This window comes from Leptopilina heterotoma, unplaced genomic scaffold (assembly GCF_015476425.1).
Source record: "Leptopilina heterotoma isolate Lh14 unplaced genomic scaffold, ASM1547642v1 Lhet_52, whole genome shotgun sequence".
NCBI lineage: Eukaryota > Metazoa > Arthropoda > Insecta > Hymenoptera > Figitidae > Leptopilina > Leptopilina heterotoma.
This window is the reverse complement of record NW_025111114.1, coordinates 536,634-564,323: the sequence shown is the minus strand read 5'-3', so window position 1 is coordinate 564,323 and position 27,690 is coordinate 536,634. Positions and strand designations below refer to the sequence as shown.

At 23.8% G+C, this 27,690-nt stretch overlaps 1 long non-coding RNA gene across 1 annotated transcript in view; it reads left to right on the top strand.

Annotated features, from left to right (window-relative positions):
- LOC122507952 overlaps nucleotides 1-27,351 on the top strand; it is a 238,741-nt gene extending 211,390 nt beyond the window's left edge. The window contains exon 7 of the long non-coding RNA XR_006302181.1: nucleotides 27,286-27,351. This is a non-coding gene — a long non-coding RNA (uncharacterized LOC122507952). The remainder of the gene's footprint in view (nucleotides 1-27,285) is intronic.
- The last annotated feature ends 339 nt before the right edge of the window (nucleotides 27,352-27,690 follow it).

Here is a 27,690-nt window from a genome sequence, read left to right as displayed (position 1 = left end):
ATTCTTGTGAAAAATTCTAATATTTTTGTAAATAATTAAATTCTTCCAAAGAATTTTAAACAAACATTTTTTTATATAATTGATTTTTCGATTTTTGATTATAATTGGTTTTCCGAGGAATTGAAATTAAATTTTTAAGAATAATTACATTTTTTGTTTAATTCCTGTAAAATTGTATTAAAAATAATTGAAATCCAGCGATGAATTTTATTATTTATTAAAATAATTGAATAGTTGCAAAGAATTTTATTAAAATTTTCAAAAATAATTGAATTCCTAAGAAGAATTTTATTATCTTTGAAAATAATTGAATTATTGTCAAAATAATTGAATAGTTGCTAAGAATTTTATTAAAATTTTCAAAAATAATTGAATTCCTGAGAAGAATTTTATTATCTTTGAAAATAATTGAATTATTGCGAAAAATTGTATTAGAATGTTTGAAAAGAATTGAATTTCTGTGAAAAATTTTGTTATTTTTGAAAATAATTGAATTCTTGTGGTACAGTTTGTTTTTATGAAAATAATTGAATTTTGCAAAGAATTTTATTAAAATGTCTCAAAATAATTGAATTTTCGGGAATAATTTTGTTATTTATTGACATTATTGAATTATTTCAAAAAATTTAATTAAAATTGTATTTAAAATAATTGATTTCTTTCGAAAAATTTTATTAAAATATTTGAAAATAATTGAATTCCTGTGAAAAATTTGAATATTTTTGTAAATTAATTGAATTCTTCCAAATAATTAAAAAAACAATTTTTTTTAAATAATTAATTTTTTCGTGGAATTGAAATTAAAATTTTAAGAATAAATAATTTTTTTAAGTAATTCCTGTAAAATTGTATTAAAAATAATTGAAATCTATCGATCAATTTTATTATTTATGAAAATAATTGAATTATTGCGAAAAATTTTGTTAGAATGTTCACAAAGAATTGAATTTTTGTAAAAAAATTTATTTTATTTCTTTATTTTAAAGAGATCAAGTTCCTAGGGCTGTCAGCCCACCAAGGGCTACAAAATTTTGTTATTTTTTAAAATAATTGAATTCTTTATAAGAATTTTTATAAACATTGTTTTATATAATTAATTTTTTCGAAATATAATTAATATTAAGAAAATTTTATTTTAAATAGTTGAATTCTTGTGGAAAACTGTATTTGTGAAAATAATTGAATTTTTCGATTAATTAATTTAAAATAGTATTAAAAAAAATTGAAATTCTTCTATGAGTTTTATTATTTATGAAAATATTTGAATTCTTGCTTAGAATTTTATCAAAAATTTTTTTTTAAAAATTGAGTTTCCATGAAAAATGTTATTATTAGTGAAAATAATTGAATTATTGTGAAGAATTGTATAAAAATTTTGTTAAATAATTGATATTTTCAGAAATTTTTTTTAAAATGCTATCCTAAATTAATTGAATTTCTGTGGAAATTTTATTATTTATGAAAGTAATTGAATTTTGAATGAATTTTTCTGAATTTGTTTTTTAAATAATTGAATTTTTTTGCGAAATTTTATGAAAATACTAGATAATGAAAATAATTGAATTTTGAATATTTTTTGAAAATAATTGAATTGTTTGAAAGAATTTGATTATAATTTTTGAGAATAGTTTTTTGATTTCTAGTATTAGCGAATTTAAAGTAGTGGACATTCTAAAAAAAATAGAAATAGTAGCTTTTAGTGGCTGACATCTAAAAAAAAGTACCCAAATAGTAGCATAACGAAAAAAAGTAGTAAATAGTAGGTTTTAGTAGATGAGTGCGAAGCCTGTAATGTGGTCAATACTGTTAATATGATCAAAACTTTAATATGGTCAAAATACTGTTAATATGGTCAATATAGTTAATATGGTCAATATTGTTAATATGGTCAATATTGTTAATATGGTCAATATGGTTAATTCTCTAGTATGGTCAATACTCTTAATATGGTCAATATTGTTAATGTGGTCAATACGGTTAATTCTCTAGTATGGTCAATACTCTTAATATGGTCAATATTCTCAATACTGTTAATATGATCAACATTGTTAATATGGTCAATACACCAACAACAACAACAATAAATTAGTCTTGTCAATTTCTTTTTCCATCTTTTCTCCAGAATATATACATGTTGTCGAAAGATTATATAGATCCGGCTCTTTGTTTTTTTTTTTTCATTTCTTTTTGTCAAGTTGATTTTTGATGATTTTCATTGGTGCTTGGCTCGTGAAATTGTTACGGCTTGAGTAAAATGTACGTGAAGTGAAGAATGTAATTAAGAAAGGAATTATCGTAAAGAAGAGTCGGATACAAGAAATCCATTAACACGATCGTATCCTTCTTGCCGAATGAATAAATATACCTGCTTGACATCAAGTCGCAATGAGCTCAAACATTAAGAGTTTTGTTCGGTTCCGTTCGCCGTGTGTTTATTTATAGTTTAATTTGTGGCTTAGGGCCTCGTTGAGGGTCGCGGGTATATTTACTTGGTCGCTCGAGTTTAGGAGACTTCGGGTCTGGAGATGTTTCCACAAAAAAAAAAAAGAAGAAATTAGTAAAAAGGGAGCAAAACATTTTCATGTCACTATCGAGAGATTTTTGGACTAAATTTTAAAAATACCGAAGTGATATCAAACTAATACTGAAGCAATACTAAAGGAATACTAAAGGAATACCAAAATAGTACCCATTTGATACTAAAGAAGAGAGAGAATACCGAAGGAATACTAAAGCTAGCAAAATAATACTAAATACTAAAATTGAAAACTAAAGGAAAAGAAAGTTGTGCTAAAGGAAGTTATTGTTCAAGTTACAGTTTTGTAGCAAACCTTTAGATTTAAAGTTTATTTTTATACACAATTGTCGGGGGAGCAGGATTCAATATCGAGTTTGTCTCGCATATCGTTTCTCTCATTATAAATAAAAATGAGATGAGAAATACGCGAATAGCATGTGCGATACACGCGTTTTACGATATATAATACTCCTTCGGCATGAATCTGGTAAGTTTTTTGTCAGTCTGAAAAGATCTCTCTGAGCTTTGCCGACACACACACACACCGTCACATTGTAAATGTGTTATTCTTTGGTGATGTCGAAAACCGCGGTTATAATCTCCTCCTTCTTTTGCCCACATCATCAATATCATCCACTGGAGTAAAGTTAACTTGCAATTCGTTTACTTACGCACATGCATAATCGCACGCACGTGCAGCGTTGCGAACATTGTAGATTCGCCTTATTTCATTCGCTAACTTAAACGCTCCCGTTTATTAATCTGCGTCAACGCTACGCCATCATCTTCCAACTCATAAATTGCTTTCCTTGAAATTCATGATAAAAAAAGTCCTTTTATGAGAGATGCGACTGTCTTCTCCATTTTTTTTTTTTGCGTTTTCCTTTCATTTTTATTTAATTGATTTCATTTCATTTTAGTTTAATTAAATTTTCATCTCAGAAATGGATTTTCTGAAAAAATTTCTTTTTTTGGGGAAAAAATATTGATGTAAGGTAGTTATAAGGTTGATAATTATAAAGTTAATCGAGACAGGAAATGAAATTAGAGGATAGAGGGAAATATTAATAACTGAATCTAATCAATTCTGTGAAATGAGAGCTTGGCCACCCTGAGAATTCTTCTTTGGAAGTGAGACTCACTCTCTTTCGTCTTCTCTCTCCTCGTTCCCTTTTTGACACCCTCGCTGATTTTCTCTTACCAGTCTTTCTCTTATTTAAGCTCCAATTCACTCACTCTCTTGCAAAAGTGACAGGCTCATGGACGATCTAATCAAATATATCGCATTAAGCTAATTTAGTGGCACACTTGCGAATCCGTGGCAAAGCAGACTTCGTTATAACACGTTGCGCGCACCTCGCAACGGATTAACGTCCGACCGCGTAACAAACAAATTTTCGATTATTCACCGCGACTTGGTTTCGTATTTATAGAATGATCACTTCTCTGTCTCTCGCTTTTTCTTCTTTCTTTTCTTTTTTTTTGAAAACTTTTCGGTCAAAGTTTTCAATTTGAATGAACATGTGAAAGAAAGAGTTACTTTTTCTATTTAGAAACTAAAATCTAAATTGTCGCGTTTCTAAATATAGTAACTTTTACTATATTAGGGGTAAATTTTCTTATGTTCGAAGTATAATTTTTGTAACTTTCCAAGTAAAAATCGCAGTGAGAAAAATAATAGAATTTAAAAATTTTCTAATTTAAATTATTGTTGAAAACAGTAAAAAAAATTCAATTTTCGAGAAATTAGAAATAATTGCAAAAATTCAATTATTTTCAAAAAAAAAAAAATAAAAATAAAATTCTTCTCCTAAAATTCAACTATGTTTAAAATTTGAAAAAAATTGTGGTAAAAATCCCAACTATCTTTATAAATAACAAAATTCTTCTCTAAAGTTCAATTATTTTTATAAATGTCAAAAAAATTATTGTCCTAATTTCAATTATTTTCAAAAAAAAATTTCTAATTTCAATGATTTTAAATATCTACTATTTTAATAAAATTTGCCAAAAAGAATTCAATTCTTTAAAAAAAAATTTGTAAAAATCTTCGTAAGAATTCAATTTTTTTCATGAATAATAAAAATTTCTCATGAATTCAAATATTTAAATTGAAATTTGCATAAAATTAGTTGAAAGAAATCAATTGAAATTTGCATAAAATTAGTCGAAAGAAATCAATTGAAATTTGCATAAAATTAGTCGAAAGAAATCAATTATTTAAAAATTTTAATAAAATTCTTTGCAAAATTCAATTATTTTCATAAATAACCATATTTAACACAAGAATTCAATTATTTTTTATACATTTTTTCTCGTAAATTCAATTATTTTAAAAAATTCTAATAAAATCGTTCGCAAGAATTCAATTATTTTAAAAAAAAAATAAAATTCTTCTGATAAAATTCAACCATGTTCAAAATTTAAAAAAAATTCTAGTAAAAATCTTAATTATCTTTATAAATGACAAAATTCTTCTCCAAAGTTCAATTATTTTCATAAATGTCAAAAAAATTATTGTCCTAATTTTAATTATTTTCAAAAAAAATTTCTAATTTCAATGATTTTCAATATCTACTATTTTAATAAAATTTTCCAAAAAGAATTCAATTATTTAAAAAAAATTTTCTAAAAATCTTCGTAAGAATTCAATTTTTTTATGAATAATAAAAATTTCTCATGAATTCAATTATTTAAATTGAAATTTGCATAAAGTGAGTCGAAAGAAATCAAATATTTAAAAATTTTAATAAAATTCTTTTCAACATTCAATTATTTTTAAAAATAACCATATTTAACACAAGAATTCAATTATATTTTATACATTTTTTCCTGTAAATTCAATTATTTAAAAAAAATGCTTTTTAGGAATTCAATTATTTAAAAAAAATAAAATTCTTATAAAATTGAACTATGTTTAAAATTTGAAAAAAATTCTCGTAAAAATCCCAATTATCTTTATAAATAACAAAATTCTTATCCAAAGTTCAATTATTTTCCTAAATGTCAAAAAAAAATATTGTCCTAAATTAAATTATTTTCCAAAAATTTTCTAATTTCAATAATTTTCAATATCTACTATTTAAATAAAGATTTCCAAAAAGAATTCGATTGTTTAAAAAAAAAATTTAATAAAATTGTATACAAACATTTAATTATTTTCATAAATAATAAAAATTTTACAGGAATTCAATTATTTTCATAAAAAATAAAATTTCTTTAAGGAATTCAATTATTTTCATAAAAAAATAAAATTTCTTTAAGGAATTCAATTATATTCATAAAAAATAATTTAAAATTCTAGAAAATAATAATTATAATTGAACAATTATAATTACAATTAATTACGATAGATGTGCCAGGAGAATTATTCGTGATTCCATTTCTTCATTAAATTTTATAAAACTTTAATAAAATTCTTCAAAGCAATTCACTTATTTGCAAAAAAATGTACAACACTCATCGACTTACACAAATTCGATTATTTTCATAAATAGAAAAATTCTTCGCTGAAATTCACGTATTTTAATTGATTTTTATTTTTAATTTTAATTAAATTCTATATAACAATTGAATTATATTCCATACATTTTTAATTTAAATTTTGTCAAAAAATATACAAGAAATCAATTATTTTTATAAATAATAAAAGTCTTGGTAGAAATTCAATTTTTTTTCTAAATTTTTCCGAAAAATTCAATTAATTAATAAATAATTGAATTTTTTAGAAGAATTCAATTAGTTTTCAATTATTTTGAATTAAATTTAAATAAAATTTGAATAAAATTTGAATAATATTCTTTAGAACAATTTTCAATTATTTAAAAAAATTGTTATGAATTTCTTTTTAAGAATTCAATTATTGCCAATAAAATTTATAATTGAATTCGCCGGAAGAATTTAATTATTATTTAAAATTTCCATAAAATTGTTCAGAAAAAAAGTGTTGGCAGTAGTTTTAACACCACTTTTGGTGTTAAAGAAAATACTTCTTTTTTCCTGCGGAAAGGAATTAATTTTTTTTTTTTAATTTTAATAAATTTTGAACCAAAATTTCAATTATTTTCATAAATAATTAAATTCTTCAAAGGAATTTTCAATTATTTTTAAAAATTTCTATGAAATTCTTTATAAAAATTCAATTATTTAATTTCCAATACAATATTATTGAATTCCTCGAAAAAATTGAATTATTTTCAAAAATTTCTTGAAAATTTTTCAAAACGATTCAATTTTTTTACAGAAATTTTAATAAAAGTCTACGCAAGAATTAAATTAGGTATTTCAGATTTAAAATTATAAAAAATTTACAAAAATTACAAAAAGTAAAAAAGAAATTCAAAAGGTTTAAGAATTAAAGTTCTAGAAAATTTGAATTTTAATAAGTTTTTAATAAAAATTCTGAAGAAGTTAGTTTTTTTTGTAAACAAATTTTTGTTAACATTTTTTTAAAATTGGTTAATTTTTTGAATATACAGTGGAACATGTCGGAATGCAATTTTTTAAATTTCATTTCATTAAACAATATGTACATAAAAAATTGTTTTATAATTTGGTTTTGTAATATTTTGTAATATTTTGTAATATTTTGTAATATTTTTACAATATTCTAAAACTAGAAACTAATTTTTGTTGGAAATTTTAAAATATAAAAAATTTTTACAATAGAGTTGCATTCCGACAGGTTCAACTGTAACTTGAATTCAAAAATTTCATTTTTGTTGAAATTTTGATGAAAATGGACTTAAAATAGAAATAAAGTCAATGACAAAGGCAAAAATCGAATTGAGACTTGAGAGTGAAATTCAAATTACAAAATCCCACCTCAGTTGTAGTTTTACTGTCACACTTATTTATATTCCCTTTTTCCTTGCTTACATTTTCCATTTTTGAAAACAAAAAAAAAACTTCCGAGTATTTTTGAAATGATAATTTATTGGCTATTAAGAATATACGTTTCGCGGTAGCGAGATGATTCTCGTTTATATAAGTAATTTTAAATCCGAGAAGACAAAAAATCCAAATAGTAATTTACAAATGCCAGTATTTTAAATCGACATGAAGATTCATGAGGTCATTAATCTATTTCCACGTCTGTTTCAAAAGAGGGGGGGAAGGGGGAGTTTCGCGAGTGCCGATTTCCAAGAAGAGTCCTTTGATCTGTGAAGATGAATCGGCATAGTGTAAGTTTGGTTTTAGCAAACGCACTTAATGTCATACTTGAAAAATTATAAAATCAGGTGCAAAAAAAAATTCAAAATTTTTCAATTTTTTCTTTTTTCCACATTTGATAAATTTTTCCAAAAAGAAACACTGGAAAATTTTCAACAATAAAAAAATACAATTTTTGAAAATTCGCTTCAAAAATACACGTTTTGAAATGTGCGACAATATTGCGTCTTAACTTTATTGTAAAGTGTCGTGGTCCTAAAGGAGATTATTTGGTCGGAAAATGAGGAGAAAGAGAAATTAGCCTGTTGAGAATAAATCTCGTTCCGTTAAATTACAAAGTCTCATCGCTTCAACCGTTTAATGTTGACTCAGGAGCGCGTTACAGAATTGCGTCCGGTTTTTGGACCGACTATTAGTTGCTCTTTCAAAAAAGGAACCGACACAAATGTAAATATTCACTCCGCTCGTCATAACATCCGGAAAATACATTGGTATTGCGTGTTTAACATCTTTAAAATAAAAAAACAAAAATTCTTCTTCTTTTTGATAAATGAGATTGGAATTGAAAATTTATAACCTGTCTTGTAATATATTAACCTTATGTTACAAATATGATATGGGAAATTTACGATGTTTCAAAATTGTCATATATTTATGAATAAATAACAGTTTTTGAATATGAATGTGGTAAAGAGGAATTGTAATGGATATAAATTTTTAGAAACGGAAAGAGAGAGAGAGAGATCAGAAAATTGAGAAAATTTACAGAAGGCGCACTAATTTTAAAATCCCCTTTCTCGGTTATTAGCACTCTCTTTGATTTAAAGGGGTCCGAATGAAGAAAGTTGCCACATGCTCCGAGAATCGTCTATTTATTCAACTCCCAGAAGACTTTACTTGAGCTTATGTTTTTAATCTTATAAGGAAAGAAATTATTACTGGGACACGACCCATTTGGAAAGATTACCAGGAATTTTTGATTCGATGCATGCTAATCGGAAAATTTCGTTTTAAAAAAAAAAATACAGAAAATATTGTTCTAATTTTAAGAGAATACTTCTAAATAGGTGAGAGTTTAAGTCGGGTTGTTTTTTATTAGAACCCCCCCCCCTTTTTTTTTTGTCAATTTCGGACAATTTAAAGTGCAAGCTTCGCAGTCATCTACTAAAACCTACTATTTACTACTTTCTTTACGTTATGCTACTATTTGGGTACTTTTTACATTGCAGTCACTAAAAGCTACTATTTTTGTTTTTTTGAGAATTTCCACTAATTCGAATTCGCTAATACTAGAAATCAAAAAACTATTCTCAAAAATTATAATCAAATTCTTTAAAATGATTTAATTATTTTCAAAAAAATATTTGAAATTCAATTATTTTCAATGTCTAGTATTTTCATAAAATTTCGCAAAAGAATTCAATTATTTTCATAAATAATAAAATTTCCACATGAATTCAATTAATTTGGAATAGAATTTTCAAAAAAATTTCAAAAAATCCAATTACTTAACAAAATTCTTATATAATTCTTCACAATAATTCAATTACTTTTACTAATAGAAACATTTTTCATGTAAATTCAATTAAAAAAAAAAAATGCTGATAAAATTCTAAGAAAGAATTCAATTATTTTCATAAATAATAAAACTCATCGAAAAATTTCAATTAGTTTTAATACTGTTTTAAATTAATTAATCAAAAAATTCAATTATTTTTACAAATAAAGTTTTCCACATAAGAATTCAGTTATTTAAAATAAAATTTTCATATTATTGATATTTAAAAAAAATTATTATTTAAAAAATTTTTTATAAAATTCTTATAAAGAATTTAATTATATTAAGAAACACTTTACTTATTTAATTGTTTCCACTCATTGGTGAAAAATCTAAAATTATCAAAATTTATCAAAAATTCGAAAAACCGAATTTCTTAAAATTCAGATTTTTTTCTTCTCTTTTTTGGCATTTAGCTTCATTATTTTTGTGCTCTTCAAAAAAATTTTACCCAATTTTTTATCTCAGTCCTTTGGTTAAAAATTTAAAATTATCAAAAATTTTCAAAAATTCAAAAAACCGAATTTCTTAAAATTCAAGAGTTTTTCTTTTCTTTTATGGCATTTAGCTTCATTATTTTTGGGCTCTTTAAAAACACTTCACTTAATTTTTTATCTCAGTCCTTTGGTGAAAAATTTTAAATTATTAAAAATTATCAAAAATTCAAAAAACCGGAATTTCTTAAAATTCAAAATTTTTTTATTTTTTTTCTGGCATTTAGCTTCATTATTTTTGGGCTCTTGGAAAATACTTTACTTATTAAATAGTCTTGACTCTTTGGTAAAAAATCTAAAATTTTCGGAAATTATCAAAAATTCAAAAAACCGAATTTCTTAAAATTCAAGAGTTTTTCTTTTCTTTTATGGCATTTAGCTTCATTATTTTTGTGCTTTTCAAAAATACTTTACTTATTTCATAGTCTCCACCCTTTGGTAAAAAATCTAAAATTATGGAATATTATCAAAAATTCGAAAAACCGAATTTTTTGAAATTTAACATTTTTTTCTTCTCTTTTTTGGCATTTAGCTTCATTATTTTTGTGCTCTTCAAAAACACTTTATTCAATTTTTTATCTCAGTCCTTTGGTGAAAAATTTTAAATTATTAAAAATGATCAAAAATTCAAAAAACCGGAATTTCTTAAAATTCAAAATTTTTTTATTTTTTTTCTGGCATTTAGCTTCATTATTTTTGGGCTTTTGGAATATACTTTACTTATTAAATAGTCTTGACTCTTTGGTAAAAAATCTAAAATTTTCGGAAATTATCAAAAATTCAAAAAACCGAATTTTTTAAAATTCAACATTTTTTCTTCTTTTTTTTGCATTTAACTTCATTATTTTTGGGCTCTTCAAAAACACTTTACCCAATTTTTTATCTCAGTCCTTTGATGAAAAATGTTAAATTATTAAAAATTATCAAAAATTCAAAAATCCGAATTTCTTAAAATTCAAGATTTTTTCTTCTCTTTTTTGGCATTTAGCTTCAATATTTTTGTGCTCTTCAAAAAAATTTTACCCAATTTTTTATCTCAGTCCTTTGGTTAAAAATTTAAAATTATCAAAAATTTTCAAAAATTCAAAAAACCGAATTTCTTAAAATTCAAGATTTTTTCTTCTCTTTTTTGGCATTTAGCTTCAATATTTTTGTGCTCTTCAAAAAAATTTTACCCAATTTTTTATCTCAGTCCTTTGGTTAAAAATTTAAAATTATCAAAAATTTTCAAAAATTCAAAAAACCGAATTTCTTAAAATTCAAGATTTTTTCTTCTCTTTTTTGGGATTTAGCTTCATTATTTTTGTGCTCTTCAAAAACACTTTATTCAATTTTTTATCTCAGTCCTTTGGTGAAAAATTTTAAATTATTAAAAATGATCAAAAATTCAAAAAACCGGAATTTCTTAAAATTAAAAATTTTTCTTCTTTTTTATGGCATTTAGCTTCATTATTTTTGGGCTCTTGGAAAATACTTTACTTATTAAATAGTCTTGACTCTTTTGTAAAAACTCGGTTTGGTTCGAATTTTGTAGTATAACTCGAATGTCGAATATTCGACATTCGAAAACTAGGCGAATAAATTCGAACAGTTCTGTTTTTTTTTTATCTTTTAATTTAAAATTAGAAAGGAATTGAAAGGAAGAATAAAGATCATTATTGTCACTTTTAGATATTTTCCCCTTTATTTTAAGCGAAGGGTTCGCCTATATTTCATATTCTTTTTTTTTTAATATTATCACCATATTATTTCTTGTGAACTTTATACTATCAATTAGAAGAACTGTTTCATTAATATTCGATAATTCAGTTTCACTAATTTATTCAGTGAAATAAATGCCCAGCAATTAACTGAAGTTCTACTATTAAATTTAGTAAAATTTAATAATTTAAAATTTAATATAATTTAATTTAATTTACCTAATAATTTAATAATTAATATTCTATCTAATTGAAATGGGCAAAAGTCGTCGCAATGAAAACTACTATAAATGATTAAAATTTTACTATTTGTCAGAGTAGAATTCTACTAGATGTAGAGTTTTATTAATTTCTAGTAATTAAGAAAAAATTTTAAGAAAAGAAAAAAAAGGAATCAAAAATGAAACTAAATATCTCAACATTACGAGGCAATATTAGCAATATCGTTTTGCCACACCTTACTGCGCTATTTGGGTTTCCCAAACGACAAGAATGCAAAAAAAAAAAAAAAAAAAAAAAACTGAAGTAAATCTTTGTTTAGAAGTGTTGCTACCGAAACACTCTAATTTCAGGAGAGTCGTCTCATTTTGGCATACGTCAAATCCTTCATGGCGTCTTAACGCATGATGTTAGGGATGTACCCAGACTCTCTCTCTTTCTCTCATTCTCTGTTTGCAACAAGCATTTCAAACAAACGTCGCAAAGCGTCCGAGTTTATTTCTGAGTCAATTAGGCTCGTTTATTTGCTGGTAAGTTCTTCCCAAGTAATTAGGTGTCCGTTAATAGTTAACGACATCTTTCGCGGACAGGTGGCCCCGCAAAGCCAAGAGAGAGATAGAGAGAAAGAGAGACCGATCAAACTCTCCAAGAGAGTGACGTGTTTGCGAAATTGCAAATTCTCGCCGTGTGTACCGACCGGTCTGACGACCCGTTTTCAAGCGACGTTTTGAGGAGCCATTAACCGTTTCTTCTCGATTCGACGAACTTGAAGTGAAACCGCAGGAATCTTTCTCTCGTGTTTAATTATTTTTCCCACCGCGCGAGTAAGCGAGCGAACGCGCGCGCGCCCTTTCAATTTTTTTTTGAAGAAAAAAGAAAAATTTTTATCGAAGCACACACCCTGGAATTGTTATACAAGAAATACAGTGAAATGTCGACAAGAAAAAAAAAATTGTTCGAACAAAAAGACAAGAGAGAAAATTCTAGAAAGAAAAAAGGGTGAAGGGAGGATTTCAAATTGAAAAATAGTGGGGGGAGGGGGATTTATTCAAATCCCCCTCCCCCCACTATTTTTCAATTTCAAAATTCTTTTGGACTGTATATTTTTTTGATGAGTAGAAATTTTTTTGTTGAAGATTACTCCTCTTTTTCGAAGAATTAAGTACATAAAGTAATCGTAATAATCACATTCGTCAACTAAGTAAAAGTAAACGTATAAATTTTCCAAGATTCCAAGTGGCGCTAAGCCGTGACGTATAAGACCATGGTGCGTTTCAGCGATAAATAAACGCTTAATGCAAACGTCGTCCGTCCGTACAGGGCAGTTAAGATATGATGACATACTTATAGCACGACGATGTCGCATTGCGATGTATTCACATTGCGCCTCGTTGAATATTCTGATGCATTTTTTGACAATATGAAATTGAGTTTTCTGAATAACGAGAGGGGAGAACATTTTCTTTCAGTACTCTGGTATTCAGTATTCTGTATTCGGTATTTAATATTCTATAATCAATATCTAGTATTCTGTATTCAATAAACATTATTTAATATTTAGTATTCCGTATTTAATAATCTGTATTCAATGTCCAGTATTCTGTATTCAGTATTCGATATTCAAGGTCCAGTATTCTGTTTTTTGGATTCAATATTTAATATCTAGTATTCTGTATTCAATATTCAATATTATGTATTCAATATTCAGTATTTTGTATTAAATATTCAATGTCCAGTATTCTGTATTCAATATTAAATATCCAGTATTCACTATTTAATATCTAGTATTCTGTATTCAATATTTAATATCCAGTATTCACTATTTAATATCTAGTATTCAATATTCAATATCAAATATCATGTATTCAGTATTAGGTTTTTTGTATTAAATATTCAATGTCGAGTATTCTGTATTCAGTATTCAATATTCAATATCTAGTATTCTGTATTCAATGTGCAATATTTATTATTCAGTATTCCACATTCAATATTCAGTATTCAGTATTTAATAAATAGTATTCAGTATTACACTTTCAATATTCAGTATCAAGTATTCAATATTCAACATTCAGTATTCAGTATTCAGTATTTTACTGTATATTATCAACTTACAGTTTTCAATATCGAGTATTCAGTATCCAATACTCTAATATTTTCCTAAAAAAATTCCAAAATTTTTAAATAATAGGTAATCATTTCCTCTCCTTGAAGTTTCATTGCTCCTTGTGAAAAGTCAAATAATATATGTCCAAAACAAATTGAATAACAAATAATTTTCAATTTAAAGTTTCATTTGCGCACGCCTTCTGAATTAAATTCTTCTCACAGTGACAAATCATCCGCAACTATTTTAAAACCAAAATGAAAATGAAGAATAAAGACAAAAAAAAAGAAATAAAAAGAAATTCTCGTGAAATTTTTATCTTTCACAAAAAACGAATCCAAAAATAATGATCGATTCCCTTTTCCACTTGCTTTTATTTGAGTTGTATTTTTGGAGTTTCGGGTTTCTATATGTAGAGGTTGGAAACGAATTATTTATCGTTTCAGAGGTCAATGAATTCGCGATGTGTAGGAGACACTCTTGTTCTTTTCAGAGAGGGCACTCAACCTTTTCTTTATCAATTTTGCACAATTTCGATCAAGTAGATTCCTTTTTTTTTTGCTTTATGCTGAAACAGTTTCTCAAAGATTCTTATAGACGAAAAATTAAAGAGTAATTGGCGTCTGTTTTTTAACAAAAAAAAAAAAGAATAAATAAAATAGAAAATGTTGAGAATTTATAAATTTTGATATAGTTCACAATTTTTAAAAATCTAATTCGTTAGCAGATTCTAATCCCTTTGATCCGACGTAAAATTAGTAAAATTTTTTAAAATATACTTGTATGTTAATTATTAGAAATAATAGATCTATAGAAGAATTTTAGTTAAAAACATAAAAAAATTGAATTTTGGAGAAGTCATAAATTATTGCAGAAATTCCATATATAAATAAAAATATTTTCGACAGGGATTCAATTATTTTCGTAAATAATAAAAATTCTTTTTAGGAATTCAATTATTTTCATAATTAATAAAATTCAACGTAGAATTTCAATTATTTTTTAATACAATTTTAATTAAATTCCTCCAAAAATGCAATTATTCTTAAAAATTTTATTAAAATTCGTCGAAAGAATTCAATTATTTAGAAAAAATGTTTGCTAAAATTGTACCCAAACATTTTAATTATTTTTATAAATAATAATATCACAGAAATCCAATTATTTACAAATTTTTTATACATTTATTCGCAATAATTTAATTATTTTCATAAATAATAAAATTTGTTTAGAAAGATTCAATTATTTTTAAAAATAATAGAATTCTTTTTAGGAATTCAATTATTTTCATAAATAATAAAATTCATCGCAGAATTTCAATTATTTTTAATATAATTTTACAGGAATTGCTCTAAAAATATATTTATTCTTAAAAATTTAATTTCAATTTCAAGAAAAAATCAATTGTTAATAAAAATTTGTGTTTAAAATTCTTTGGAAGAATTTAATTATTTACAAAAATAATAGAATTATTCACAGGAATTCAATTATTTTAAATACAATATTTTAATTAAATTTTTTTTTGGGAAATTATTCCCAAAAATTCAATTATTTTGAGACATTTTAATAAAATTCTTTTCAAAATTCAATTATTTTCATAAATAAAAATATTCATCACAATAATTCAATTATTTTTAAAAGTACCTAATAAATTTTCTCTTGGAAATTTAATTATTTTCATAAATAATAAAATGCATTTTAGGAATTTAATTATTTTCAAAAAATTTAATAAAATGCCACACAGAATTTCAATTATTTTTAAAATAATTTTACTGAAATTGCTCAATAAATATAATAATTTTTTGAAAATTTAATTTTAATTCCTCGATAAAATCAATTGTTTAAAAATATTTTTGTTTAAAATTCTTTGGAAGAATTCAATTATTTACAAAAATATCACACGAATTCAATTATTTTCAAATATTTTAATAAAATTGTTCGAAAGAAATCAATTATTTCAAATACAATTTTAATTAAGTTTTTTTTAGAAATATTTCAATTCTTCTTTTAGATTTTAATAAAATGCTTCCCAGAAATTCAATTATTTACATAAATAATTCTTCGAAAAAATTCAATTATGCCGATAAAAAAAATTATTTCTGAAAATTCAATTATTTTTAGGCATTTTAATAAAATTCTTTGCAAAATTCAATTATTTTCAAAATAACAATAGTCGTCACAAGAATTCAATTATTTTTAAAAGTAATACATTTTTTCTTGGAAATTCAAATATTTAAAAAAAATTTAATAAAATAGTTTGCAAGAATTCAATTATTTTCATAAATAATAAAATTCATCGCAGAATTTCAATTCTTTTTAAAATTTTTTTAATCGAATTCCTCGAAAAATGTAATTATTCCTTAAAATGTTATTGAAATTCGGCGAAAGAATTCAATTATTTAAAAATTTGTTGATTTAAAAATTCTTTATGAGAACTCAATTTTGAGAAACATTCAATTATTCAATGAATTATTTATTTTTATATTTAATTAATTGAATTCTCGTGCAAGTTTCTAATAAAAATTGATTTAAAAATGAATTTCAGTTAAAATTTTAAATAATTAAATATTAAAAGCTTTATAGCGTGAATTTCTGGAAATAATTGAATTTTGACAAGGTTTCTAATTAAAATTTTTAGAAATCTAAATTTTTCATATTTTGAATTGAATTGAATTTATTTTTTTTTTTAATTCTACAGAATTAATTTTTTTGAAATAGTTTAATTCAATTTCTTTTTGAAATTATTTAAAGTTTTTAATTTCTATAGTATGCAATTTAAATATAGAATTTCCGAATAATCGAAATTTCGTAAAATTGAATTACAGACAAATGTGATAATTCTCAAAGAACTATTTTGAAAATTATTAAAAATAATTGATTTAAAGAAGAATTTTTTCTTTAAATTTTAGATGATAATAATTGAATTGAAATGGTGAAAATAATTTTTTTTTTTTAAGTTTTGAAAAGTTTTAAATTTTGAAATGTTTTCAGAATATTCTTTAGGATCAGGGAGAAAGTAAAAATTTTTTCTCGATGTCAGGGAAAAAAATTAATTTTTTGTGTCAACCATTATTTTATTTTGAGAAATGTGAAAATAGTTTTCGTTTTGAATGAAAAAAAAAGAAAAAAATTGGGTGTAAATTGATGTTTTGAATTTTTGACTTTAGAGTCATATCTACTCCCCTCTTTAATGAATTACAGATGTGTATTTGTGGAGGGGTTAATTTTGAAGGGAATCAGAATTGATACGTATGGTTGCAGGTGTCCTTAAGACATGCGTTTTAAAAGAATTCGACTGCATCTATTCCTGGAGACCTTGCACACAGATTAGCCGCCCCAACGACCCCCGGGGAAAAGACAGATCGGTTCTCTAAATAAAATGACTTGGTTATTCATCGACGCATTTGTACTCGTCTGAGGCCGCCCTATATATTTTTTTTCTCAACGAGCACGACCGATTCCCTTTTGTTTGCCTCATAAAGAAGACAAAAAATGTTGATTGTCAATTATTTTATAAGGAAGAAAGAAAAAAAAAATTATAAATTACAAATTATCGAAAATAAAATAAAATTTTTGCTATATTTCCTTTTTGCTACTTTACGTTTTATTTTTTTATTTACTTTTATTTTCAGTTGGGGCTAATTTTGTTCCAGTTACTAATCGTGCGTCCTAGTATCTGGTAAGAGTAATATTACTGTCTTACGATAGTTGTAAATTTTTCTTTTTCCCTCTTTTTTTGAGAGAGGGGCTTATAATGACAATTTAAGTGTATTTAAAATTATCTTTGCTTTTTGGTTCAAAGGATGTTTTTGTAGAGACAGATATGGTCGACTGGCCGTGTCATCTTTACTGACATCTATGAGCGACTTAGTAAAGCGAACGAGACTAAAGCGAGAATAGATGAATTTTTTTCGTTCTTTTCGCGACATGTTTCTTGTAGACATAATACGACTCGTAACAACGGGGGCGGCTTTCAAAAAGGAAGACATCGCGGAATGTATGACCGATACTTGAAGTAAGGCGTGCTTCACTCGTTTAGAACTTGAGGAGAAAGCAAGACCCAAATAGACGCCAAAACGTCTGTTACAAATAAATTCCAACAACACTGGAAAACAATTTTTCTTTTTCCCGCACGCAGAGAGAATAAAGTATTTTACTTTCCTCTACTTTTTTTTTATCTCACGGAAAAGGAAAGATTCAAAAAGATTTAAAAAGATTCAAAAAGATTCAAAAAGATTTCAAAAGATTTTAAAAGATTTAAAAAGATTCAAAAAGATTCAAAAAGATTCAAAAAGATTCAAAAAGATTCAAAAAGATTCAAAAAGATACAAAAAGATTCAAAAATATTCCAAAAGATACAAAAAGATTCCAAAAGATTTAAAAAGATTCGAAAAGATTCAAAAAGATTCAAAAAGATTCAAAAAGATTCAAAAAGATTCAAAAAGTTTTTACAAGTTTTAAAAAGTTTTAAAAACTTAAATCTTTCTTTTAAAAATCCATGATTTGAGAAGAATTTTGAAAACATGTTTTATAGACGAAGGAAAATCGATTTTTCAAAATTTATCTTAAAGACTTGCAGTCTCAGGAGCGCCAATTACGTCGGGGTTGATAAATTCTGAAGCGTAAATATGGTCGGCCTTTGTCGTGCCAAATTCTCGCGAATGATATGTAGAGGAAAATTGTTGATTCGGACCAAGAACAATCGAAGTACACAGCAAATTTAGAAGTGCATGCAATTTACACGGACAATGCCAATTTGTCCGTTTGCGTGAATGAGAGAGAAAAAACAAAACCTTCGCCTTAAAATTAGAATACACAAAGGAACATAAAATTTGCCTTCGTTAACGGAATTTGGTTCTTATTATTCAAATTTAGATTTAAAGGTTATAATCCTCGAACTGTGAGGTCTGCAATGCTGTGGAAAAAAAGACTGTATGGCTTTTAAGGTTGTTTTTCCCGTAGTCTGACAGGGTAAAATCGGCCTAAAAAGGCTGATTAGACCTAAAGAGACTAAAAATGGACTAAAAAGGCTGATTTAGACCTAAAGAGACTAAGAATGGACTAAAAAGGCTGATTTAGACCTAAAGAGACTAAAATCAGTATAAAAAAGGCAGATTAGGTCTAAAACGCACTAAAATCATTCTAAAAAAGGCTGATTGGGTCTAAAGAGCATTCAATCACAGGCTTTGCACTCATCTATACTAAAACCTACTATTTACTACTTTTTTCACGTTATGCTACTATATGGTACTTTTTTTTAGATTTCAGCCAATGAAAGCTACTATTTCTGGTTTTTTTTGAGAATTTCCATTACTTTAAATTCGCTAATACTAGAAATCAAAAAACTATTCTCAAAAATTATAATCAAATTCTTTAAAACGATTCAATTATTTTCAAAAAGTATTCGAAAAATTCAATTATTTTCAATATCTAGTATTTTCATAAAATTTCGCAAATTAATTCAATTATTTAAAAAAAGATTGGTAAAATTCATCCAAAATTCAATTATTTAAAAAAAGATTGATAAAATTCATCCAAAATTCAATTATTTTCATAAATATTTCGAAAAAATGATTTATTTAACAAAATTTTTATACAATTCTTCACAATAATTCAATTACTTTCACTAATATTAACATTTTTCATGTAAATTCAATTTTTTAAAAAAAATTTTTGATAAAATTCTAAGCAAGAATTCAATTATTTTCATAAATAATAAAACTCATCTAAGAATTTCAATTATGTTTAAAACTATTTTAAATTAATTATTTGAAAAATTCAATTATTTTCAGAAATAATGTTTTCCACAAGAATTCAATTATTTTCATAAATTATAAAACTCTTTTCAGGAATTCAATTATTTTTGAAAATTTTAATATAATTATTTGCAACTATTCAATAATTTTCATAAATAATAAAATTCATTGCAAGATTTCAATTATTTTTTATACAATTTTACAGGAATTGCTCAAAAAATGTAATTAATCTTAAAAATTTAATTTCAATTCCACGAAAAAATCAATTATTTAAAAAAATGTTTGTTTAAAATTCTTTGGAAGAATTCAATTATTTATAAAAATATTAGAATTTTTCACAGGATTTTAATTATTTTCAAATATTTTAATTAAATTTGTTCGAAAGAAATCAATTATTTTAAATACCAAAAAGTTTTTTGGTTTTTTAATTAAATTAAATTTTTTTAAAATAATTAAATTATTCTTTTAGATTTTAATAAAATGCTTCCCAGGAATTCAATTATTTATATAAATAATTCTTCAAAAGAATTCAATTATGTCGATGAATAACAAAATTATTCACGAAAATTCAATTATTTTGAGACCTGATAATAAAATTCTTTGCGAAATTCAATTATTTTCATAAATAACAATATTCATCACAAGAATTCAATTATTTTTAAAAGTAATACATTTTTTCTTGGAAATTCAATTCTTTTCATAAATAATAAAACTCGTCGTAGAATTTTAATTATTTTTTATACAATTTTAATCGAATTTCTCGAAAAATGCCATTATTCTTAAAAATTTTATTAAAATTCGTCAAAATAATTCAATTATTTAAAAATAATTTTAATAAAATTGTACCCAAACATTTAATTATTTTTATAAATGATAATAATTTTCCAGAAATTCAATTCATTACAAATTTTTTTATACATTTATTCGCAATAATACAATTATTTTCATAAATAATAAAATTTGTTTACAAAGATTCAATTATTTTTAAAAATAATAGAATTCTTTTTAGGAATTCTATAATTTTCATAAATAATAAAATTCATCGCAGAATTTCAATTATTTTTAAAATATTACAAGAATTGCTCAAAAAATGTAATTATTCTTAAAAATTTAATTTCAATGCCTTTAAAAAATCAATTATTAGAAAAAAATGTTTGACTATTTTGAGGCATTTTAGTAAAATTTGTTGAAAAATTCAATTGTTTCATAAATTACAATATTCATCACAAGAATTCAATTACTTTTAAAAGTAAGAAATTATTTCTTGGAAATTTAATTATTTAAAAAAGTTTTATTAAAATAGTTTGCAAGAATTCAATTATTTTCGTAAATAATAAATTGCTTTTTAGGAATTCAATTATGTTAAAAAAAAATTTAATAAAATGCCACACAGACATTCAATTATTCTCAAAAATTTTAATAGTATTCTTTGTAAAATTTATTTATTTTCAAAAACTTTTTGCAAATCAATGATTTTCAATATCTACTATTTTTAAAAAATTTCCAAATAGAATTCAATTATTTAAACAATTTTATTTAAATCTTCGTAAGAATTCAATTCTTTTTATGAATATTATAAATTTCTCAGGAATTCAATTATTTAAATTAGAATAAAATTAGTGGAAAAAAATCAATTATTTAAAAAATTTTATAAAATTCTTCCCAAAAATTAAATTATTTTTTAAAGTATTTAAATTGATTTATTAATAATAAAATTTTGTGGCAGGGATTCAATTTATTAGCAGGTTAAGAAAGAAGTAAATATTTTTGATAAAAATTAGAGAAAAGTCAAGAAACATATGGAATGGAATTTTTGTCAGTTTTGTGAAGTGTTTAAAACGAGTTTTTGTAGTCGTCAAATTTAATTTTGCGATATTTACATTTTTACTACTTTTTTTAATTTGAAAGCTACTTTTTTAAAATTAATTATCGAGTGCGAATTCTGCAATCAGCCTAAAAATGGTTGGTTAGGCCTAAAGAGTATAAAATCGCAGCTTTAAAAGGCTGATTAGGCCTAAAGAGCCTAAAGAGCCTAAAATCAGTCTAAAAAGGCTGAATAGGTCTAAAGTGCCTACAGTCTGTCTAAACAGGCTGATTACACCTAAAGAGCCTAAAATTAGTCTAAAAAAGGCAGATTAGGTATAAAGAGGCTAAAATCAGCATAACAAATGCCGATTAGGCCTAAAGAGCCTAAAATTAGCCTTTTTTTGGTTTAAGATTTAGCTTTGTTTTTCGCTTTCCCAGTAGCCCGTAATGTTTCAGTAACATTGACTCAATTCTGTCACATTGAGCCAATATTGGTAATATTAAGGCTGTGTTCTCAATATTGCTGCATAATATTACGTGGTACTGGGTTTTATACAAAAGTCATACACTCGATGTGTGCACTTGCGGGAAAAGTTACAGCACCGTCGTGCTATTAATTTACGCAACTATTTCATAACCTTATTCTCTTTTCCCACCTTTAAATATAATAATGCTTGAGTACTCACCTTATTTGCTTATTTGCCTTATTATTTATTAATGTAACCACTGACATTTAGTTCAATAATGCTAATAATTTTCGTTTAACAACATTACAAAATTGTCATATTGAAATACGATGTACATTAAAGTTAATCTCAATTTTCCTGCGGAGACACGCATTTAAAATGTCAACATAATTTTGTCTTCTCTATTTAGACTTTATCCCCTTCGGTCAGTGAGCTCGAAAATAAAGTCCCTCTCTCTCTCTTTCTCTTACACATTAATATCGTGCGTAAAGTTGCTTTCGGATGATATTTAATCGAGTAAATCGAATCGTTCTTATAAGAGAGGAGCGTGTGAGTAGTTATGAATTTTCGTTGGATATATAAACTCGCTCTCGCTAGATATTATTGGATCGAATGCATCACGTCAAACGATACGTGAAATAAGTTATAGGTTAGTGGCTGCATTGGCACTGCTTGTGACATAGCCTATTCCTGGAATGCCTTAAACTTTCTATAGTTATATTGCAAACGTCTTTTTACCTCTTTAACCTGCCATTTTGATACCGTGTTTGTATATATATATATACACATTAGGCCTAATATACATATATATTTATATACATATATATGGACCATTAGATTCAAATCATTTACTTATTCACTTGTTCACTACAAAGTCTACTCTTCAGGCTTAGTTTGCAGATGTACAACTTGAAGATATATACGACGTCATTTAATTGGCTTTCTAGGAATAAAGTCTCGGGCTTGAGTCTTTTTCGATCTGCGGTATAATTAATGAGAACCATCAGTGTAACTTCACTTGAGTTTAACTTCATTTTGAAGTTAATTGAGTACTTACAATTCTCCACTTCTCTAAAGTTTAAATTGTATAAAATTCATACTGAGAATAAGTATCAATTAATAGAATGAATTATAATTGATTTCATTGAAATTCATTTTATAGAAACTAGCAACAATTCTAGGCTAACTTCTTACTGCCTTTTTAAAGTAATGTTAGCAATTTTAAAAATTATAGAATTTAAAAATTTTCCAATTTAAATTTTTGTCGAATGTTTTCAACAAAAATTTAAATTTTGAAAATTCAGTTTTGGAGAAATAACAAATAATTGCAGAAATTCAATTATTTTCGAAAAAAAAAGAAAATTCTTATAAAATTCAACTATGTACAAAATTTGAAAAAAATTCTCGTAAAAATCCCAATTATCTTTATGAATAACAAAATTCTTCTCCAAAGTTTAATTATTTTCATAAATTTCAAAAAAATTCTTGTCCTAATTTCAATTATTTTCAAAAAAAAATTTCTAATTTCAATGATTTTCAATATCTACTATTTTAATAAAATTTCCCAAAAGGAATTCAATTATTTAAACAACATTTTAATAAAATTGTATGCAAAGTGCAAACATTTAATTATTTTTATAAATAATAAAAATTTCACAGGAATTCAATTATTATTTTTATAAACAACAAAAATTTTTTAAGGAATTCAATTATTTTAATAAAAAATAATTTTAAATTCTAGAAAATAATAATTGAATTAAAATGATGAAAATAAGTTAACGCGACTAACTTCTTACTGTCTTTTTAAAATAAAATTAGCAATTTTAAAAATAATAGAATTTAAAAATGTTCCAATTTACATTTTTCTTGAGAACACTAAAAAAATTCAATTTTGAAAAAATTACGTAAATAATTCGAAAAAATTCAATTATTTTCAAAAAAAAAATAAATAAATAAAATTCTTCTTATAAAATTCAACTAAGTTCAAAATTTGAAAAATATTCTCGTAAATATCCCAAATTTATAAAAATAACAAAATTCTTCTCTAAAGTTCAATTATTTTCATAAATGTGAAAAAAAATTATTGTCTTAATTTCAATTATTTTCCAAAAATTTTTATAATTTCAATTATTTTCAATATCTACTATTTTAATAAAATTTCTCAAAAAGAATTCAATTATTTAAAATAAATTGTATGCAATTTAAATAAAATTTTATAACATTTAATTATTTTCATAAATAATAAAAATTTCACAGGAATTCAATTATTTTCATAAAAAATAATTTAAAATTCTAGAAAATAATAATTGAATTAAAATGATGAAAATTAAATTTCTTTGACGAATTTCTTTGAATTTTTTTTTTAAACTAATGGAGTTTCTTTAATAATTTTAATTGAAAATTTCGAAAGCAAGTAAATTTTATGAAGAAGAATTTTATTAAAATTATTGTTTTGAAAATAATTGAATTTTTGTGAAGAATTTTACTAATTATAAAAATAATTGAATTGTTCCGAAGAATTTATTAAAATTTTAGAAAATAAATTAATTTTATGTTAATATTTGAAAACTTTAATTCTTTCAAGGAATTTTTTATAAATTTCGTCACACCAATTCAATTATTTCGAAAAATTTAAATAAAATTCTTTTAAAAATGCAATTATTTAAAAAAATTTGAATAAAATTCTACACAGAAAATTACTTGCTTTCATAAATAATAATATTTTTCTCTGGAATTTAATTCTTTAAAAAAAATTTAAATAAAATTTGTTGCAAAAATTCAATTATTATCATAAATAACACAACTTATCGCAGAATTTTTTCGAGAAATTTAATTAAAGTTGTTTCGAAAATAATGGAATTTCTTTAAAAAAATTTTATGAAAATTAAGTATATTCAAAATAATTGAATTCATCACAAGAATTTTATTATTTTTTGAAAATAATTGAATTCTTTCAATTTTTTTTTTTTTGACGAATATATTTTAAAATTGCATTGAAAGTAATTTAATTTTTATATAGAATTTTTTAAAAATACTTTGAATATAATTGAATTATTTTCAGAGAATTTTAAATTCTTGTTGAAATTAAATTTTACGGAAATTTTTGAAAATAATTAAATTCATTTGTGTAATTTTATTTAAATTTGATTAAAAATTATTTAATTCCTGCCAAAGAATTTTAGTATTTATAAAAATAGTTGAATTTATTAAAATTTTCTGGGAAATAATTGAAATTTATGGAAATATTTAAAAATATTTGAATTCATCTGAGGAATTGAATTAAAATTCTTTTGAAAATTATTGGAATCCTGCAAAGAAGAATTTTTTCGAAGGATTTATTAAAATTTTATAAAAACAATTGAATTTTTTCGAAATGTGTTGAAATTTTTTTAAAAAATTGAATTCTTCGGAGGTATTCAATTAAAATTGTTTTAAAAATCATTGAATTCTTGTAAAGATTTTACTATTTAAGAAAATAATTGAATTGTTTAAAAGGATTTATTAAAATTTTAGAAAAAGTAATTGAATTCTCTCGTGAAATTTTATTAAAATTTTTGAAAATATAAACAGTTTCGATGGTTTAAAAGAGATTCTTTAGTTTTTAAGTTTTTATTTAATTTCCCAAAGATTTCTCGAAATAGAAAAACGTTTATCGGGGAAAATGATTTAAAAATTTGATGAAGACAAAATTTATATGATTGTAATTTAATTTATAACAAGTGTGGTATAATGCTTAAATTTAAGATCATTCGCTTAAAAATAAAGCAGGGATAAAAGAGGAAAAATTAACCCCCCACCCATCCCCTGACTTGAATCTGGTAATGTGTCTGATTATTTTTAAAATTTTGTCAATTCTCCCAGACGGTTAAATAAATTATTTTGTGGGGTAAAAAATAGAATAAATTTTACTGTTGCCATAAAGTAGAAGAAGATTAATTAAGAACATGACGAGACACTATTGAATTAGAATTCATTTTTAATTTTTTTTTTTAATTCAACGATCGACAGGTTCGAAATGACATTATAGTTTTTACAAGAGAAAAATTTCTGTACGATGTTTGGAGAGCGCTATTTTCAACTTTCGGAGCGAAGACATTAGAGATATGCAAACGAGTCGCGAGAATGGGGGAGTAAAATGGGGGGGGGGGAAACGAAGAAAGGAAGAGTTTCTCTTTCTCTCTCTGTCTCACTCTTTCAGTGGGCGTCGCGCATTAGTGATAAATTGGACCAGATCACAGACGTATCTTTGCGTGGCTCATACCTTCCGGGTGTCGTTGGCCAACTGGTTAACGATCACCTCTTTGGAATATTGTCTCCGATCTAAAGATATCGTTTTCTCAAAAGCAATTTGACTTTTGTCAATAATCGATCGTTGATTTATTACTCAGAGTGGTCACAAGTTTCAGTTTATCTCCCTGACAATTTACTGTCATTAAAATTACTTTCCCTGACAGAATTCTTTTTACAGGAAAATATTAATGTTTATACGGAAAATGAGAAAAATTTATGAATTTTAATAATTTCTAAAAATTACAATTATCTTCCTGAATTAAATTATTTTCTACAATTTTTAACTAAAATCTCTGAATCAATTAATTTAATTTTCCAAAAGTTCTTCTAGAATTCAATTATTTAAATACAGAAACTCAATTTTTTATAATAATTGTAACTCCATATTTTTTTCTCAAGTTATTAAGGTATAACGTTTTCAAAAAATTATAATAAAGAAATTCTTACAATTAATTTTTTAAAAATATTCTAAAATAATTTTTGAACGATAATAGTTTTTTCATTTCTGAAAAATTTCCAAACAATTATTTGGTAAAATCTTTTGAAAATAATTGAATTTTTCAAAAGTATAAATAAAAAATGATTTTTGAAGAATCTTAATTATAAACAGGACCATGATTTCTCAAAAATTTTAATAAGTCCAAAAAGTAAATTTCAAATATTAAAAAATTATCACAAAACAATTCTAATAATTAGTTGTTAAATTATATTTTATTATAATTTTTCGAAAATAATTATGTATTTCTTAAAAGAATTTTTGTATAATTTAAAAAATGAATTTATGAATAACTAATGAATTTTTTGATGAATTTTAATTAAAAATTTCGAACATTATTCTTTTCTCCAAAGTGTTAAAAATAATTCCAAAATGTTATTATTTTTAGAAATATGTCATTGAAAATATTAAAACTATTGAATTTTAAAAAAATAGAAGCTAATTTTCATTTTTAAATTTACCTAGATTTTTTATTAAAATTTTTGAAAATTTAATTTATTTTCAAAATTTGCAATTAAAATTCTTGAAAAGTTGATTTTCAAAAATTGTAACAAAATACTTGAAATAAATTATTTTTAATTAAATTTTACAAAATTTTAACTATTCAAAAACAATTTTTGAAAGATTTGTAAAAATAATTTATATAATATAATTTATAAAAAATTTAATTTATTTACTAATTGTAGAAATTATTTTTTGTTTCAGCAACGAAATCAGCGATCGGTGAGTCACTTTTACTAACATAGATATTTAAAGTTAGATAGTCAGGGCTATTATTTATGTATTTAAGTATCAACGTGATTAAAAAAAAATCGCCTTTTCGATTATAAATAATTTTGCAATTATCGTTAGGTATTATTTTTATCATTATAATTAGTTAGCAATATTTTAAAATGTTTTAATTTTAATTGTACAAAACGGGGTAGAAAAAATCAGTTACAAAAAAATATTCGAATTTTAATATTTTAGTATAAAAACTGACACGCGAAGAATAGAAATATTTTTTTTAAATATCCAATTTTTGTATAATATTGGCAAGAAAAATCCAGTGATAAACATAAATTTTACCCCTAATGCCTTGCGGTTTTTGATAATAGTAGTAAAAGTCAG